The sequence below is a fragment of the Megalobrama amblycephala genome, linkage group LG15, assembly GCF_018812025.1.
Source record: "Megalobrama amblycephala isolate DHTTF-2021 linkage group LG15, ASM1881202v1, whole genome shotgun sequence".
In the NCBI taxonomy this organism is placed as follows: Eukaryota; Metazoa; Chordata; class Actinopteri; order Cypriniformes; family Xenocyprididae; genus Megalobrama; species Megalobrama amblycephala.
The window spans coordinates 26,458,834-26,478,402 of NC_063058.1; the positions used below are offsets into that span (position 1 = coordinate 26,458,834).

The 19,569-nt window shown below is 36.9% G+C and overlaps 1 protein-coding gene across 6 annotated transcripts in view; it reads right to left on the minus strand.

Moving 5' to 3' along the window:
- plxnb2b (plexin b2b) overlaps window positions 1-19,569 on the minus strand; it is a 219,685-nt gene that overhangs the window by 95,983 nt on the left and 104,133 nt on the right. The gene's annotated exons all lie outside the window — the stretch shown is intronic.

Below are 19,569 nucleotides of genomic sequence, written 5' to 3' on the forward strand. Positions count from 1 at the left end.
TGTTTATATAGTTTTTTATATATTACAACATTTTCCATGTTTTATAGCGGTCGTACCGAATGACCTGATGTTTCGGGACATGCATATGAGCAAGTGAAAACATTAATTTTTCAAATATATACATTTATTAAATTTTAAGATATTTTAACCCTTGTGCGGACCCCAGGCAACAAAATGCAATTTTGTAACAAAATACTTGCTTTTTTTTAAACAAATGTAATTTTATTCTGTTTATTAATGTTTTTAGGAGGATTTATCATATTTATTAAATTTATATAAATAAATGTAAAAATATTTTTTAAAATAGGTTTTTGTACAAAAACAGCTTTTTATGTAAAATTCACTTTATAAAAGACCCACATTTCTAAATTTCATTCATGGGGATAACATGGATAATTTGACATGGTTTAGAGTAAGATTTTTGCAGTTTTAAAAGTAAAAAAACTATCATTTTTACCAGTAGATGGCTGCAGAGCTCCACTATTTGCTATGTGTTATTTGACTGACTGAAAGACATCTTTTCATAAGTTTTTTTTCAGTTGGATTCATATCTAAATATTCTGAAATCCCAATTATAACAATAAAGCCTACTTTTTGTCAAAGTTTAGTAGTTTTGTAATGAAAAAAAATCAGTTTTTCAATATTGTTACATTATGATGAGACCCCACTTAGAAAATGGACAATATTCATCCTCAAAATCAACATTTTTGAAAAACTTATTTTTTTCAGTACAAAAAAAATGCTAAACTTTGACAAAAAGTCATTTGTATTGTCTTTTATTGTCATAATTGTGATTTCATAATATTTAGATATAAATCCAACTGAAAAATACTTGTGAAAAGATGTCTTTCCGTCAGTCAAATAGCACATAGGAAATAGTGGAGCTCTGCAGCCGTCTACTGGTAAAAGTGATATTTTTTTTACTTTTAAAACTGCATTTTCCAAAAGGTGGGCAAAAATCTTACTCTAAACCATGTCAAATTATCCATGTTATCCCCATGAATGAAAGTTAGAAATGTGGGTCTTTTATAAAGTGAATTTTACATAATAAGCTGTTTTTGTATAAAAAAAAATGTTTATTTATTTATTTATATAAATTTAAAAGATATGACAAATCCTCCAAAAACTGCACAAATATGAAGTAAAAACATTAATAAACAGAGTTAAATTACATTTGTTTTTTTTAAAAAACAATTATTTTGTTACAAAATTACATTTTGTTGTCTGGGGTCTGTGGAGACCCCGAAGACCCTGAGTGTGCCTTTTTTTACACTAACATAAAAACAAGATATCACTCCAATTTTTTTTTCTTTGTAGATCTAGAAAGTGTTAACAACTGTACAAAGTTTCATGTCATTTGGACAAAGAGAACACTTTTTTTTAATTGAGCAAACGTCGTTTGGGGTCTGTGCAGACCCCAAAGACCCTATAAGGGTTAATCACAAATGAAATGGCTGTATTGGCCTTTGGACGGTTAAACCGAATGACCTTATTACACTTCAAAATCTTTAAAATAGCTTTATACAGGGAGTGCAGAATTATTAGGCAAGTTGATTTTCTGATCATATTTTTTTTCCAAGTACATTTTACCAATTCCAATCCACATCAATCTTAATAACTACCATTAATATTGTTTTTAATCATTTATAAGTGATACATAATAGTTCATGAAGGCTGGAAATGAAAAATGCCTTATATTCAGGTGTGCAGAATTATTAGGCAGGTTTTCTTTTACAGGCCAAATGAGCCAAAAAAGAGATTTAACTCAGACTGAAAAGTCAAAAATGATTAAATACTCATGAGAAGGACGCAATACTAATGCAATACTAGAAATTGCAAAGTTAAAGCATGACCAATGGACAGCAAAATGCTCATTGGGTCAGCGGGGTCATACAAAAACAGGTGGAAAAGAAAAGACGCATGTTAACTGCAAAAGAATTAAGAATTAAGGTGAAGAATTAAGTGTGAAACCATCAGGAACCCTTTAGTCTCCAGCGCCACCATTTTCCAGAACTGCAACCTACCTGGAGTCTCCAGAAGTGTGAGGTATCAGGATCTCAGAGACTTAGGCTAGCTAAAGAATCCTAAAAAATGACCTGCTCTTAATAAAAATCACAAGCTGAAGTGTTAGAAAATACATTAAGACTGGGTTTTTATAGGCCTTATAGACAGACAGATTGAGAGTGACTCTTGAAGGACCAGCACCACATCCTCTTGTACCACCATTTGAAGAATTTATCTTCCAGAATCTGGCAGTAAGATGTGGGAGTTCACTTTTAGTCCATCTCTTATCCTGAAATGTCCGTCTTGCAGATATGGACTAAAAATGATCTTCTAAAACTTACTGTCAGATTTTGGAAGATGAATTCTTCAAACGGTGGTACAAGAGGATGTGGTGCTGGTCCTTCAAGAGTCACTCTCAAGCCGTCTGTCTATAAGGCCTATAAAAACCCAGTCTTCATGTATTTTCTAACACTTCAGCTTGTGATTTTTATTAAGAGCGGGTCATTTTTTAGGATTCTTTAGCTAGCCTAAGTCTCTGAGATCCTGACACCTCACACTTCTGGAGACTCCAGGTAGGTTGCAGTTCTGGAAAATGGTGGCGCTGGAGACTAAAGGGTTCCTGATGGTTTCACACTTAATTCTTCACCTTAATTCTTAATTCTTTTGCAGTTAACATGCGTCTTTTCTTTTCCACCTGTTTTTGTATGACCCCGCTGACCCAATGAGCATTTTGCTGTCCATTGGTCATGCTTTAACTTTGCAATTTCTAGTATTGCATTAGTATTGCGTCCTTCTCATGAGTATTTAATCATTTTTGACTTTTCAGTCTGAGTTAAATCTCTTTTTTGGCTCATTTGGCCTGTAAAAGAAAACCTGCCTAATAATTCTGCACACCTGAATAATAGGCGTTTTTCATTTCCAGCCTTCATGAACTATTATGTATCACTTATAAATGATTAAAAACAATATTAATGGTAGTTATTAAGATTGATGTGGATTGGAATTGGTAAAATGTACTTGGAAAAAAAATATGATAAAAAAATCAACTTGCCTAATAATTCTGCACTCCCTGTATGTAGAAAAATATATTTAAAATAAAATATATTTATATATTTAAAAGAGATCTGGTTTTACTACCTTACATACTTTGGATACATACTTTATTTCTACCATGTTTTAATTTATTTTAAATTGTTTAAACAAATTCTTTTGTGTTTACTTTATCTGTTTTTCAATGTTTTACTAATATATGTATGTATATGTACAGTATGTGTGTGTGTGTGTGTGTGTGTGTGTGTGTTTTTACAAATAAACAAGGTTTTGCTACTGTACCATAAAGACTTCTATATTAAATGAGCTCTGATATGAGTTAAATGTTTCACCTGGAAAATTTAACTTGCCTAACATCATCTTTTTTTTTCTTTATTAATTAGTATGTCATCCATCCGCTTTCCTTTCATTACCAACAGAAAATAGCATGGTACATGAAGATGGTAATCATTCAGTAGCATGGCAAACCCTTACGTAAGTGTTATCATCGAATACCATCCACTGTTCCAAGGTACATTTTTCTAAGTGAATAATAAAGTAACAATCTGATTACCCTCATTGTACCACCATGTATTTTATTTTTTTTGGGGGGGGGGAAGAATGCTAACATTCCATCTGATCCAATCTTTACACAAACAGGATGTTTGTCTGTCAGTTCTTTGGATATGCTGTCACCTGTAATGATTCGTTTTCAACCTCTCATTCGGGCGTCTGTGCCTTTTTCTGCCCATGTTTAGAAGAACTGTCAAAGTTTGAGAATGACAGGACCATCTCTCCAGCTGTCAATCAAACAGAAACCCATTTCCCCCCGCCGCGGCTTCCTCTGCTATTTCACAATGCTGGAATCATTGCACCAAATTGTTCTGCCAAAACAACTGTTGTTCCAAGCACTCTCTCCTATATACACTTCATACATATGTCATATCTCTCACGTTTTCTCCGATCGGGCCTCCTGTCAGGCTCTTTGGCATTTGCAACAGATTGCATTGCTTTCCTTTGTGTATGTGAATTCCAGGTTTGTGCATGTACAAGCCTGCAGATGTTGAAAGACTTCCTCACAGTCAGAGATGAGATCTCAAATCGCATCAAACAAGAGCACGTCTTTCAGTTTCTCATCTCCAGTTGACTTTATTCAGCAAATATGACTGGAGAACCACCAAAGTCAACATTAAACGGCATTTATAACCAATTCTAATGCTATAATGTGTCATTCAGAGTGAATGTTAAAGAGAATCTTATGTCATTTTTGTCTTTGGACTGATGAATCGTGCTCAATAAGACCACAAACGTGCATTAAGAAGGTAAACGGAGTCCATTTTGATTTCATGTTGACTTTAAAGCTTTCTCAGCCATGAAAACATGAGCACAAACAGCAGAGAGTCGACTCAAGAGCAATATTAATCTTGGAGCAGTGCTGTCTCTATTAAAGTTAATGTATGTTTAACAGTTTTACATTTCGGTCACAGAAACGGCGTCTCTAATGAGCCGCGACGCACTGCACAAGCAGCTAACAGCACACAAACCTAAAGAGAGAGCGAGCGAGAGATGACGAAATGAAAATGATTAGAGTATTTTTCTGCAAAGTCAGAGTGTGAGTTTATCTAAAAGAAAGTTCACCCACAAACATCAACTCTGCCATCATTTACCCACGCTCAGACTTTCTTTCATTGAAAAAAAAAAGTGTGAATTATTTAATTATTTATTATAAAGTTTTTAAAGGCTTCAAAAATGACTATAAAAGTAGTTCATAAGACTCATGGTCTTCTAAAGTTATACTATAAAACACAGTCTGAAAATGAAGTCGTTATTCACCAAAAGTCTTAATATATATAGATATATATATACAGTATCTCACAAAAGTGAGTACACCCCTCACAATAAATATTTTATTATATCTTTTCATGTGACAACACTGAAGAAATGACACTTTGCTACAATGTAAAGTAGTGAGTGTACAGCTTGTATAACAGTGTAAATTTGCTGTCCCCTCAAAATAACTCAACACACAGCCATTAATGTCTAAACCGCTGGCCACAAAAGTGAGTACACCCCTAAGTGAAAATGTCCAAATTGGGCCCAAAGTGTCAATATTTTGTGTGGCCGCCATTATTTTCCAGCACTGCCTTAACTCTCTTGGGCATGGTGTTCACCAGAGCTTCACAGGCTGCCACTGGAGTCCTCTTCCACTCCTCCATGACGACATCACGGAGCTGGTGGATGTTAGAGACCTTGCGCTCCTATACCTTCTGTTTGAGGATCCCCCAGAGATGCTCAATAAGGTTTAGGTCTGGAGACATGCATGGCCAGTCCATCACCTTTACCATCAGCTTCTTTAGCAAGGCAGTGGCCATCTTGGAGGTGTGTTTAGGGTCGTTATCATGTTGGAATACTGCCCTGCGGCCCAGTCTCCGAAGGGAGGGGATTATGCTCTGCTTCAGTATGTCACAGTACATGTTGCCCAAGACACAGCCCAAGACCATGACACTCCCACCACCATGCTTGACTGTAGGCAAGACACACTTGTCTTTGTACTCCTCACCTGGTTGCCACCACACACACTTGACACCATCTGAACCAAATAAGATTATCTTGGTCTGGTTCCAGTAATCCATGTCCTTAGTTTGCTTGTCTTCAGCAAACTGTTTGCACTGGTTTACAGTGAATTTATAACAGCTAAGGGGCGTTGTTAGCAGTGTTGCCAAGTTGCCAATTGGGCTACTTTTACACTGTTGCCGTGGGTTGTTTTTCATGTCCGCGGGTTGGATCGACCCAAAATAACGTGATATTTAGCTCCTGGAATGCGAATTTTACCAGGGGAGACCCACCAAAAACGCAAATTTTACCCCCCGGAAAGCGATTTTTACTGTGGGACCCCCCTGAAATGCGATTGGGCTATTTGTTGTGAAAACCTGGCAACCCTGGTTGTTAGGCATGACGCAGAGCGGTTATAAATTTACCCCTTAGCTGTTATAAATTTACTGTAAACCACAGCTTCATGGGGCTTATTGCTTTTATAAAACAGTTACCACACAATACAAATATTAAAGCCAAAATATATACGTATCAATGCATCTTTTATGAAGTAAAATCACTAAAAGCCTTTCTTCCCTGACCGTAAACAGCAAAAGAAGTTACATTATTCTGCCATTAGATGGCAGCAAAGACTGTCTTTATAAGTGAGTTAGTCAGTAGCGAAGACTTTTACATTGAAAGGACCAAAACTTGTGAACACGGAACAGGACGCAACTGACAAATGCTTTGACTTGCGCTGTCAGTGTCAGCGGACGAAGAAACCCATTAACAAGACAAGATATCGCAGCGGACATTCAAACTGATTTTTAATTATGAACATAATACTCTCTTACAATACTCTACTATGATAAAGTAAGCTTCAATGAGCAATATTAAAGAGAACAAACATATGTTTATGTTGCTAAGCGTGGTTGCTAACAGCGTTGTGTAGTGATACACAGAACCTGAAACGGTCATAGCCGTGTTTTATCGTGAATAAAGCACATAAATCAACTGATCCAGTTCACAATTCCAATCTGAATTCTTCATTTATGAACTCAATGATTCAAAGATTCGTTCTCAAGTTTGACTCACTTTGCTCAATGGTGTTTTCATCACACATTGTATGACTTAAGGAGGCTTGTATTTCTCCTTTTGTGTTTCACAGAGCAGTAATACAGGTCTGGAACAACATGAGGGTGAGTAAACGATGACAGAATTTCCATTATTTGGCAAAATAAAATCTCCGTTCCAGACGGCACACATACACATCGTGTACACCAACAATCACTGCAATAATTCACCGTATCTACCCTGTCATGAGAAATCTGGCATCAGCAGCATAATGATTTTCTCTTTATCTCGCCATCCATTTGAATCATACTGTCATTTTCTCTTTCTCCACCCACGGCTGATGGTTTAATCATGAAAGAAAGAGAGATGAAGCTCTTTTATCAGGAGCCTGTGTGGATTATGTGAGATCTTTTCCTGCAAGTCCCTGGACTTTACATAACGGCTGACATTGTTTGCACAGAAGGGAAGACATCAAAGTGATTATCACTAATTCAAGAAAATCACCTGACTAGTACTGAGGATCGAGAACCGGTTCTGAAAGCAGATGAATCTGCACAACTAATCATTTGATTATTCATGTGTTAATGTATATATATATATATATATATATATATATAAACCTACATACAGTCTGTTTGTGTGACTCTTCTTGAGGGTCCTACAGCGAGGGACCTCCGCTCTCCTCAGCATCTGTGTTCAATCCCACGGCTGTGAGCAGCAGATGTGATATCGGCGGGGAGTAGATGCTCGGATAGTGTTTAAACACAGAAATGTGAGACGCTCCGTCTCGCAGAATCATTGAGCAGACGTCATCCACATCTGCCCATCAGGATGCAGCCACATGACAGGAGATGTCTCGATACATCTAAACAAAATTAAAGTGTCTCTCCACTTTACCACGCTTGTTTGGGGCGAGATGCAAACAAACAGCCAAAAAGAGAGGGTTTGGAGGGTTTCTAAGCCTACTGGGTGAATAATTCATAACCCTTCAGGGTCAGAGAGGAATTAAACTGATGGTCATACAGCAAGCACACTTGTGAAGCCACATGCTCACTTACTGCAGTAAGTCTTAGGTACGTTTACCACTGAAATCATTTGGATTCAGTCACATTTACTGATAAAATCACCTCTATTCTGAAAACCCCCTTTAGTAATTTCTTTCATAATTTGGAGATATATATATATATATATATATATATATATATATATATATATATATATATATATATATATATGCTAGTATTTTAGCATTATATAAACTAGCATTTTTTAGTTATTTTGAATGAGCTTTTATTTATATATTTAATTTTCATTGTAGTATATTTTAATATTTAATTGTTTTAATGCTTTTGCAATTTTTAATTTTATTTATTTTTATCTCCATTTTAGTTTTATTCAAGTTTTAGTTTTATTTTAGTTGGTCATTTTAGTACTTTAACTTATTTTAGGTAATTATTTTAATTAATTTTGGCGTAGTTTATGTTTTTCCGGCAGAAGGCTGTACGCATTGATTGACCTCTGACATTCGTCGGGCATGAGGAATGCTGAAATGCAAGGATAGAGCAAAACAAAATACCGGTCACAAATGAGAAATTTGAAAGAGAAATGTTGGAGGATTTCAATATAAGAGAAGACGACCTTGAGTTTGTTTGAACCGTGAGAGGTGTCTAATCTTACGATACTCCTGCATCCTGCATCATGCATCGCATCAGAGGATTACTTGTTTGACGTAAGTCGTTTTGCACAGTATGTGTACGGTCGTCCGCCGGAAGCTAGTTATTTGAATTTATAAAGTTTCAAATATGGATATTTTTCTTCCCAAAACCCATCGCTTCGCTTCAGAAGGTCTTTATTAACCCCTGGAGCCGTATGGATTATATCAGTGGGTCCCAAACTGTGGTACGCGAGGTGACAAAAGGCGGTACGCGAACAAAATGCTGAGTAGTTCATTTAATTCTACCTTAAAATAATATTAAAATCGAGCATCTATTTCTAACTGCCAAAATGTCATAAATCCAGTACATTTAATAAAATTATCTCATCATTTGCAGTCAAAAATGACTGTATCCACACAAGTAGCATGCATATGATAGACTGCATGCAGAATCTGCTGCCTTAAATCGCGCTAAATTACTGTCGTTCTCGACAATTCACCTTTGTAAAAGTGGGGATTTAGCACTTACTCGCATGAAGAACAAATATAGACACAGATAACGGATTAATGTCGATTTAAGACTCAAACTTCCTCCGATACAAAAACATACCTTGTGTGAGTTCTTGTATTTAATGATGATAACGAGCAAGAACGCAGTTGTTCCCAAATATCCACACGACTGCAAACGTGACATTATTATACAACAGGTCAAAAAATAAAATGTACATTTTAAACACAGTACTGTCAGTATTTACTCTACTTTGCAATGAAATAATAGTTCTAACGAAAACCACAGCAGAACTACAACACACGTCTGTGTTTCGCGAACAATTCTGCGGCTTTGAACGAATCGTGAGAGTCAATGATTCAATGACTCATTCACAGCCATTTGCTTCGTTACTGAATGAATGACTCGATGACTCACTCATAAAAACAGTGACTTGCTGCCACCTACTGGCGGTTTTAGTTTAATATTTAAAAGTTTTACTTCGTTTTACCATCATAGCATATTTCTCTATTGAACATTTTTTTTTATTTAAAACATTATTTATTTTATAAAGTTATTCATAAAGGTAAAAAATGCACTGGAAAATCAATTTAGGGGGCAAATATTGTCGCTTAATGGTAATGGTGTGACTGCAGTCGAAGTGGAAGAGAGGGGGTACGCAGAAGGGTATTCCACGCTAAAAAGTTTGGGAACCAATGGATTATATTTATGATGGATGGATGAATTTTTTGGGGGGCTTCAAAACAGGCCCCCCATTCACTACCATTATAAAGCTTGGAAGAGCCAGGACATTTTTTAATATATCTCCAATTGTGTTAATCTGAAAGAAGATAGTCATATACACCTAGGATGGCTTTATGGTGAGTAAATCATGTAATTTTCATTTTTAGGTGAACTAACCCTTTAGGGGTCTATGACTGTATCATTACTGCAGTGATTATTATGTTTCTAGCATGTTATATGTTTGGCAACAGTTCTAATAATTGATGGAGATCTTGACCAAAAATTTATGCAACGCTTGATGGAAATACATTTTGTGATATTATTTCCATCAAGAGGTGCATCAATTTTTGGTCAAGATCTTGTATTGACAATGCAAGAGGTGAGCTCTCTGTAAAGTCTCCTCCAGCACAACCCAAAGACTTTCAATGAATTTAAGAACTTGTGTGAAAATGATTCTTCATGCTCCCTCCCAACCATTCTTTCACAATTTGAGCCTGATGAATCTTGATATTGTCATCCTGGAATGGTGTTACTTTTTTAAAATTGTAAATAAAACATATTATTGGAAATATTACAAATTACAAATATTATGTTTTACAAAAATACTATTTCAGAATTTTATTCAAAGTGTTACTTGCCATTTTTTTTGTAATTATTCATGAATTCAATTCTGAGTTAAAATAGTTTCAAAGTAAAGTAAATCCTATATCCTTTTTTTTTCAATGTATGTGAAAAATAAGTTACGTATCTGTTACAAACGTGTCATTTACACGTCCTCTGAGAACTCATACACAAACGAAATGCAATGAAATCCGAACAGTCACCATACTCATGACAGATGTGGTGGTTTTCATGCCTGGAGTCGGCGATCATAAACACACAGATGTGTCGTGTGAGTGAATCTGAAGTGGGTTGTCAGGCAGAAGCCGCTTCCAGATGGCCGCCAGACTCCTGCGCCTGCGACTCACAACACTTCATATGACGGACCGGGAAAACAGCACAGAGTCTGTGAACCGCTTAGCAACAGGGTAAATCCTTGACATTTTTAAAATGCTTCAGCTGAAGAAGGGAGAAATAAAGTGAGAGAGAAAAAGAGAGAGAGGTGCCTTTTTGAGACTGTCACAGTCTAATTCTGCACAATACTTGCTGCCAACAGACACACGCCCCTTTTCAGCCCAGATTTGGGGATAAAACCAGCGTCCTCCACTGAAGCAGCTAAATTATTTTTAGTATTAAGAAGGGAAGGAAGAAAAAGAGAGGGAGAGAGATAGAATTGCGTAGTGGGCCGCAGATTTTGCAGCGGTTACGGATTACTGCTTGCTTGTAAATCCCATCAGAATGGATTGAGAGAAAATGAGAGAAAGAGAGAGAGTAAATAAGAGAGTTCCAACCTATCCGCTCACAAATTTGTGTGCTGCTTCAGTTTATACGAGAGTCTCGCTCTTCTGCAAAAGACCAAACCTTGACCTTCAGAGGACATATTACACTCTTAAAGGGGATTTCCCTTTTTTAACTTTAGCTAGTTTGTAATGTTGCTGATAGAGCATAAACAACATCTGCAAAGTTACGACACTCAAAGTTCAGTGCAAAGGGAGATTTTCTCCACTAACCATTCAGAAACGTCCAGTTTCATTCTAAAAGTTGTAACGTCTTCCTGAGTCTCTCCATCATTGTCGACTCCGGTTTGAACAATGTAAGGCTGAACACCGTTACTGACAATCCTCATTTTGGCTGCGTGAGATTCTCCACCTTTGTTGTTGTTGAGCAACTGAAGCGCAAGCTGTTAAAGCTCCGCCCCCTTCTGACAAGAGAGCCGGGAATCGCTGTGAAAAGCCCTTTTGGAAGCTTTATTTTTATTAGTGTAGATGTTGCTCTTCTCTTCATGTTTGAAATGTGAAAACAAGATGAAATACATTTGAGCTCATATTGAGATCTCGGCAAATTTGAGAACAGCTTGAGCCATTGTTGAGATGTCCAATAACCGATTTGGTAACAAAATATTGTGCATCCCTAATTTACGCTGGTTTGCATCTTGTAGTTTTGAGAAATAAAATGACATTTTTATGTGAAACCTATCAAAATGCAATAAATACTCAAACGCTCTCAGCTATATCTGTATGGATTTAAAGGGATAGTTCACCAAAAAAATTAAAATTGTCATTATTTATTAACCCTCTGGAGTCTGAGGCTGATTTGGGGCCTGGAGAAGTTTTGACATGCCCTGACATTTGTGCTTTTTTTCAGTTGTTCATAAACACATTAATGACACAAGTGTCATTACACTGTATTCAGCACAAACTAGGCTACCATAATATGTGAGGAACATGTATGTACATGTTTGTATTTTTGAAGGAATAACGTTTATGCGTGGTTATTGAAAAAACAAAAACCTTAAGTCACTGAAATAAGGCCAAAAAAAGTATATTAAATCTGTGTTCACAAGACTTCTGGGTATTGGAGGTTGTAGACTAGAGTTTTTGCTTCAGAATTATGTAAAAATTATGCTGCTTACTCCTTCATATAAAACAAAATATTGATTTAGTTTTTGTAAGACACTTTTTGTCAAGAAACACAGTATGCGTGGAGGCGTGAATCATCATGAATAATGGGTCATTTACACCTTAGAAGACAAAAGAATCACATAATAATGACCTGAAATGGCTTGCATATTAATGAGGCCTTTCAGTCAGGTAGGCTGTGAAAAAACCCTCTGTAATAATTTCTCAGCTCAATTTAAAATAATGGTATTCTATTATATTCTTTAAAATATAATGTATTTCTGTGATGCAAAGTGTCTGAACAATTATGTTACCTCTATGGCATTTCATATAGGCTTTTAGCTTAAAAGCATGCGCATTTGGGGAAATATTGATGGATTCTTATATGTTTATGTCAATTTTCTATACAGAGAAGTAATATTTATTCAATATTTATAGTCATCACTATGAGTGCTGGATACTGTGTTTTCAATTCATACTTGCAGCCGGAGGGCGCTCTCTGTGCACCTTTAGGCCACAAATCCATATAAAGAAGAACAAGAACCAGGAACTAACGGCATGTCTTCTAGAGATCGCTAACCATTGCTTTAACATCCAGATAAACACTTTTCAAGACAATAAATACACGATTGAGACAATGTATACATGTATTGCCTCAGAATTTGCGTCTGAATAGCACTGGCTCCGTGGGCGTGGCCGCATTAGCGGGTAATGAGCTGAATCACAGACTTCTGACATGGCTCTCTTTTCATACAGATTACATAAACACAGAATGTTTGTTTTCGATTTGACTTGCACAATTTAAAACCTGACATTTCAACGTTTCTTTAGACATAAGTCTAATTTTTTGTCATTAGTATTCACTAAGTTACAGTTCATTTTCTGAGAACTATCAGATTGGACTTTGTTCAGAGGGAGACGAGAGATCACGCATAATGTTAGTTTTCTTTATTTTACAAAAAGCACAACATTTTGTTTTTACTCTGAGTGTACACAAATAAAAGAAGATATTCAACAGATTAAAATGGTGTATAACTCTTAATTGAATGTGCAACATTGACGGAGTATTTTGAGTCTCTTTCACACTGGTAAGAAAAAAACGCGGTGGTATCGCCGGCGATACCTCAGACCTCAGAGTGTTAATATAAAAACAGTTGATGGTCCCCACTGACTTCCATAATATGGACAAAATACTATGGGGACCATCAACCGATATTCTTCAAAATATCTTCTTTTGTGTTCAACAGATCAACGAAACTCATACAGGTTTGGAACAACTTGAGGGAGAAATTTCATTTTTGGGTGAACTGTCCCTTTAACATGGAGCACAATTCTGTTCCTTCGAATACTGGATGATTCCATATAGTCCACATGTCTATCCTCCTAAATATAGCTCTGGTTGAGATCTGGCCAGCACGAACAGATCTAAATGCTGGCGTCACATTTAATAGCACTGGTGCCTGTTTCCCAAACCCCATTCCTGCCGCCTCTGATCAGAGCGAGAAAGCCAGGCTGAATCGAGTTATTTCTCATCATCTACTCCAGCGCTGGTCATCTGTGATTTCAGCACCTCCTCAGAACAATCCACAGACCTGAGGCTCTTAACTAAGTCAATATCAAAAGCCCTCATGCTGTCTGTTGAAAGAGCAAAGAGACTTTCCTCTAACCAGATCTAGAGGAGCCTGGGCTTCAGACGCACACCCACAGACCACCCACTCACCGTCTGATGCAAACGGCACACGAAAACGCCAAGAGTTCACTGAAATCACAAGCTTCAATCTGACTGGATGGTTTCATGTGATTTCAGGGAGGATTATAAGGCACAGGGCTGCTACAATGACCCTCTTTGAATCTATAGAGCCGAAGCAAAATAAATAACGTCATACATTTAGCTGTCCTCAAAAACAAACATGAAGTGACCAGCGTAGTTGGATTCATGAGTAAATGACTCTGAGTGGTTTCATTAATGAATCGTTCAAACAATTCACAATTCAAAATGCCTTTACGTGAATACTCAACAAGATTGTCACTTACGTTATTTCGTGTGTATTTGACTGTTTAAGCACAATAAGCAGTGAAAAAGATCTCAATTTAGTACTGACAGGGGGCTTTATGTGGCATACTTTGGGTGTGAGCACTGCTGGGATGAGTAAAATTATGCGCAATCCCTCACCAAAATTCAAGCTCAGACAATATTCATCCAGAACAAATGAAACAAGTGAGTGAGGGAAGGCGGGTCTGTGTGTCAATTTGCCGTCGGAGAGATGAGATATAGATATTGTGTATCTATTCTGAGGAAAACGAGTATTGAAAGCGTTTCAGATATTTCAGTATCAATATGTATTGAACAATCAAACACTACATATATATACTTATTATTTGAGAAATTTAGTAGCATGCAAAGTAGATATTCACAAGCAAAACATTGCATGTTCTGTGACTCAAGTACTGGTACTTGTTGCATGTCGGTCTATTGTGGTATCATCAATTTCAAACGTGCTCCTGAACAACACATAAGAAAGCAAACCGCTGTCTCTTCCTGTGTAAGTGGCCTGAATAAGCTACAAAGTGGACCTCAGATGAGCTACCTGTTTTCACAGTCACAACCAGCGTGTGCCGCACTCATTCAGCGGTAATCAAACATTCTCCTGAGGATTTTACACAGCAGAAACATTTCTAATAAAGCTTCACTGTCTCTGACAGGCAGCCATTTCCTCTTGTTTGAGTCAGAATCTTAAAGCGACATAACTGAGCTTTATGAGGTGTGAAGATCGGACTATATTTGATCACATACTGTGGCCCAGAAGACGTCTCAGTGTCTGTCTCACGCCGTCTCTGTGTGTCTCTCTGTGGGGCGCGACAGCAGCATGACGGAACCTACTGAAGCTTTACTTGCTTCATTTTACCAGCACATTAAAGGTTTGTCAGTCCTGTGAACCAGAAACCAATCGCTCTAAAGCAAACTGAAGTGATAAACGGCGATTAAATGTTTCTTAACCATTTGTTTTACATCTCACCAGGATGACTTCATTCAGACATGTTGCACTGTGATTCATATGCAAGATTCAGTTATCAAACACATGAAGATCATATCAGTTAATCTCCTGGATTATTAGATTAGGTTCTTTCATAGAGTTCAGTCTAGGGTTGCAAAGAGGCGGAACATTTCCAGTAAATTTATAGAAACTTTCCATGGGAAGTTAAATTGGGGAATTTTAGGAATATTCCAAGTTGGACATTTACAGGAATTAAAGGGCATTCATTGGTAATTTATTACAAACTTTATCATATACAAACATACATTTTATTTGGTCATAATCCTAATACAAATTTTAAAATTTTTAACTGTACCCAGCATAATCATGTAGTTTTGGGGATCTATTGGAATAAGTGTCTATTTTTTTTTTTTTAATAAGGCATTATACTTGTGCTGACCACAAATGTACACTGAATTATTAGATTAGTTCTTGGAGAAAAAAAAAAAAAAAAATTGTATAGCCCCCAAACTTTTGAACGGTAGTGTATATATATATTTTATTTTAAAGGGGCTACATATGGAAGTTTTTCACCTTGTTTTTAGCGACACCAGTGGCTGTTACACGAACAGCAGCAAGAAACTTTAGCGCACACATGATTTCTGTAAAAGAAAATATCTCCCTTTGCATTGAACTCTGAGCGTCGTAACTTTGCAGATGTTGTTTATGCTCAAACAGCAACATTACACACTAACTAAAGTTAAAAAAGTGAAATCATGGCTAACTTGCAATTTAATGTTCCCTTTAATTCCCATGAATTCCCATATATTCCAGTTAATTCCCATGGAAAGTTTCCATCTTTGAAAATTCCTGTAATTTTGCAACCCTAGCCTAGACCTGAGAATGTACCTTGAAGAGATTTTTAAGCAACTCAAAAAGCATGATTTGATTTGAACAAAACTTGTTTATTGCTAATCAATGAGGCATCCAGACATTCCTGTCATCTGTTTATTAACCTGCGCACAGAAGATCAGTGAAAGGAAGAAGAACATTTGTTCAAACACTCACGGCTGTCTGCTCCTCCCAAATGAGTCAGTTTATACAACATGTTCCAGTTAGTGAAGATTTATGATCTCAAAACAAATCTATCTATCTATCTATCTATCTATCTATCTATCTATCTATCTATCTATCTATCTATCTATCTATCTATCTATCTATCTGATTTCTAGTTAAAAATCACAGTTACATTAATTTCTTTGAATTTCAGTTCTCTTTAATTTTTCTTCATCTGTAGCACAAACTGAGTTAAATGCCAAATATCAAATGTTAATAGTGTTAGGGATTTGAACAATGACAATAAGCAATAGTGATATTGATGCTTGGCTTAGCAAGAACCGCTAAAATCAGACCAAAGTCACAAACAAGTACAGGAGGTTGAGAACATCCTCTGGATCTTTAAAACTTCACATGAAGATGCTAAAAGCATGTTAATGCTAAATCTCAATGGGCCTGAACTCAGATCAGGGTTAGACGAGAGAAAAACAAGAAGAGAGGAAAAGATCTGACGAGAGAGAAGGAGAAACAAGGACATGATGAATGAGAGGAGAGAAGGGGGTCTGGATGCCGTTGGTCTCTCACTCAGAATGGCATCGAACTAGAGAAGAAAAAATCAATTGCTGATACCTGCACTGAACAAACATATTGATGGCTGACAAGATTAGCAGGGATCAAGCTAACCGTGTGTGTGTGTGTGTGTGTGTGTGTGTGTGTGTGTGTGTGTGTGAGTGTATGTGTGTGCGCTCTACACATTCTATCAGATGCCGCGTCCTGAAGGCCAGCTGAAAAACCGCAGATCTGAAAGCCTCCAGCACACAGATAATCATTTACCATTTTTAAAACAAACGCTGCTAATTAAGTGTCTGTCCTCTCTTTAGTTGAACACAAAGCTAAGTGAATACGCTGCTAAGGACAGTCGCTTTGGAGTGAGTCAGACCACCTCTTGTTCAAATTACCGCACGCCGGTAATCAACAACAAAAAAAGCGTCCTCGGCTGCACTTTCCTCTCCTGATGCTGGTGGAGAGAGTGTTGGGAAAGGTCCTTTAGAACTGTAGTTTGCCAAGCTACTCATTATCTGAAGTGAAGGTCAATTGACATTTGCAACCCATTTAACTTACATCAACAGATCTGTGACTTGATTTTATCCAACTGGAATTAATTGGATAGTGAAAATATTGTTTCTAAATGTTTCTTATATCTTACCAATAGACCATATAGTCATTATTAATGTAAAACATGTAAAACATTTGCCCCTATTTGGGTGTGAGCATAAACACGCCGTTTTTGTGCGTGTCCCTTTAAATTCAAATGAGCTGCTGCTTTCCAGAAGAGAGCTTTAACAGCTCACGCTTTCGTTGTTCAACAACAACAAAACAGGAGAATCTCACGCACCAAAAATGAGGATTGTCAGTAACGGTGTTCAGCCTTACATTATTAAAACCGGAATCGACACTGATGGAGAGACTCAGGAAGAAGTTACAACTTTTAGAATGAAACTGGACGTTTCTGAATGGTTAGTGGATAAATTTATGTAGATGCTGTGGAGCTGATTTAGCATGTGTCGTCATGTTAATCTTTTGTGCAAATCCAGTGTTGAATTGACCCTTGTTTGTGAAGCAGTCCGGCGTAAAATGGCAAAAACACTCTACTACAACAATTCTTCCTCTTCCCTAAAGCAGTCCAACATGACCTCACACTCTTTGTCGCGTGTTCTCGGAGGCCGGGTTTATGTAAATTTTAGGATTAGTGATGTCACTAACCTGGAAAGAAGCTCATTGTAGCCATTTGTTGTAGTCCTTAAAAAGCGATTTATGTAAAAGAAAATATATCCCTTTGCATTGAACTTTGAGCGTCGTAACTTCGCAGATGTTGTTTATGCTCTAACAGCAACATTACACACTAACTAAAGTTAAAAAAGTGAAATCATAATCAACCACCCCTTAACACCTCTTGAAGTGTTACTTTTTGTCATGATATTGCTGCCAATAGAATAGTTTAATTACAATCATTTAATTATAGCCATTGTTAAAATGTAGTCATCTTTTTCTACTTGTTTTGTTATTTTATAAAAAACATAACAATAAAAAAACTCTGGTTTGAACAATGTGAGGCTGAACGCAGTTATTGACAATCATCGCTTTGGCTGCGTGAGATTCTCCAGCTTTGTTGTTGTTGAGCAACAAAAGGTTTCGTCTGTAATCTGTTGAAGAGATGACCACTGGTCCACGTCTAAAAAACCTCCTTAAAGGTGCCCTAGAATTAAAAATTGAATTTACCTCGGCATAGTTTAATAACAAGAGTTCAGTACATGGAAAAGACATACAGTGAGTCTCAAACTCCATTGTTTCCTCCTTCTTATATAAATCTCATTTGTTTAAAAGACCTCCGAAGAACAGGCGAATCTCAACATAACACCGACTGTTACGTAACAGTCGGGATCATTAATATGTACGTCCCCAATATTTGCATATGCCAGCTCATGTTCAAGCATTAGACAAGGGCAGGACGTCTGGATGTGCACAGCTGAATCATCAGACTAGGTAAGCAAGCAAGGACAATAGCGAAAAATGGCAGATGGAGCAATAATAACTGACATGATCCATGATATCATGATATTTTTAGTGATATTTGTAAATTGTCTTTCTAAATGTTTCGTTAGCATGTTGCTAATGTACTGTTAAATGTGGTTAAAGTTACCATCATTTCTTACTGTATTCACGGAGACAAGAGCCGTCGTTATTTTCATTATTAAACACTTGCAGTCTGTATAATGCATAAACACAACTTCATTCTTTATAAATCTCTCCAACAGTGTGTAATGTTAGCTTTAGCCACGGAGCACAATCGAACTCATTCAGAATCAAATGTAAACATCCAAATAAATACAATACTTATGCGATTAGACATGCTGCATGACGAACACTTTGTAAAGATCCATTTTGAGGGTTATATTAGCTGTGTGAACTGTGTTTATGCACTGTTTAAGGCAAGAGCGAGCTCCGTGGGTGGAGAGAGCGAGCATTTAAAGGGGCCACAGCCTAAATCGGCTCATATTTAATGATGCCCCAAAATAAATTAATAAAAAAAAATCTATGGGGTATTTTGAGCTGAAACTTCACAGACACATTCAGGGGACACCTTAGACTTATATTACATCTTTTAAAAAGACGTTCTACGGCACCTTTAAAAGTTTTACTGGTTGCAAATTCACTCACTGTCTCCATTCTGATGAGGAACGCCCACTTTTCACCATCAAATCAATTCCTGATGAACCTAATCAAGTTCTGTCCTACACATTGCAGGAATAAAATGGGTTGTAAACGCTGTTTCATGCTGACTTTAACCACTACTGAACCCAGAGTTTACTGCACTCAAAATAAGAATCCCACCACCAGACTAACAAGCCATCGCCTGAAGACACTGTTTCCTGACAGAAACCCTCACTATGAGAATCATTCCAGACGGCCGACAGGTGCATCACCTTGACATCTGAATACAGAGTGTACAGGAGC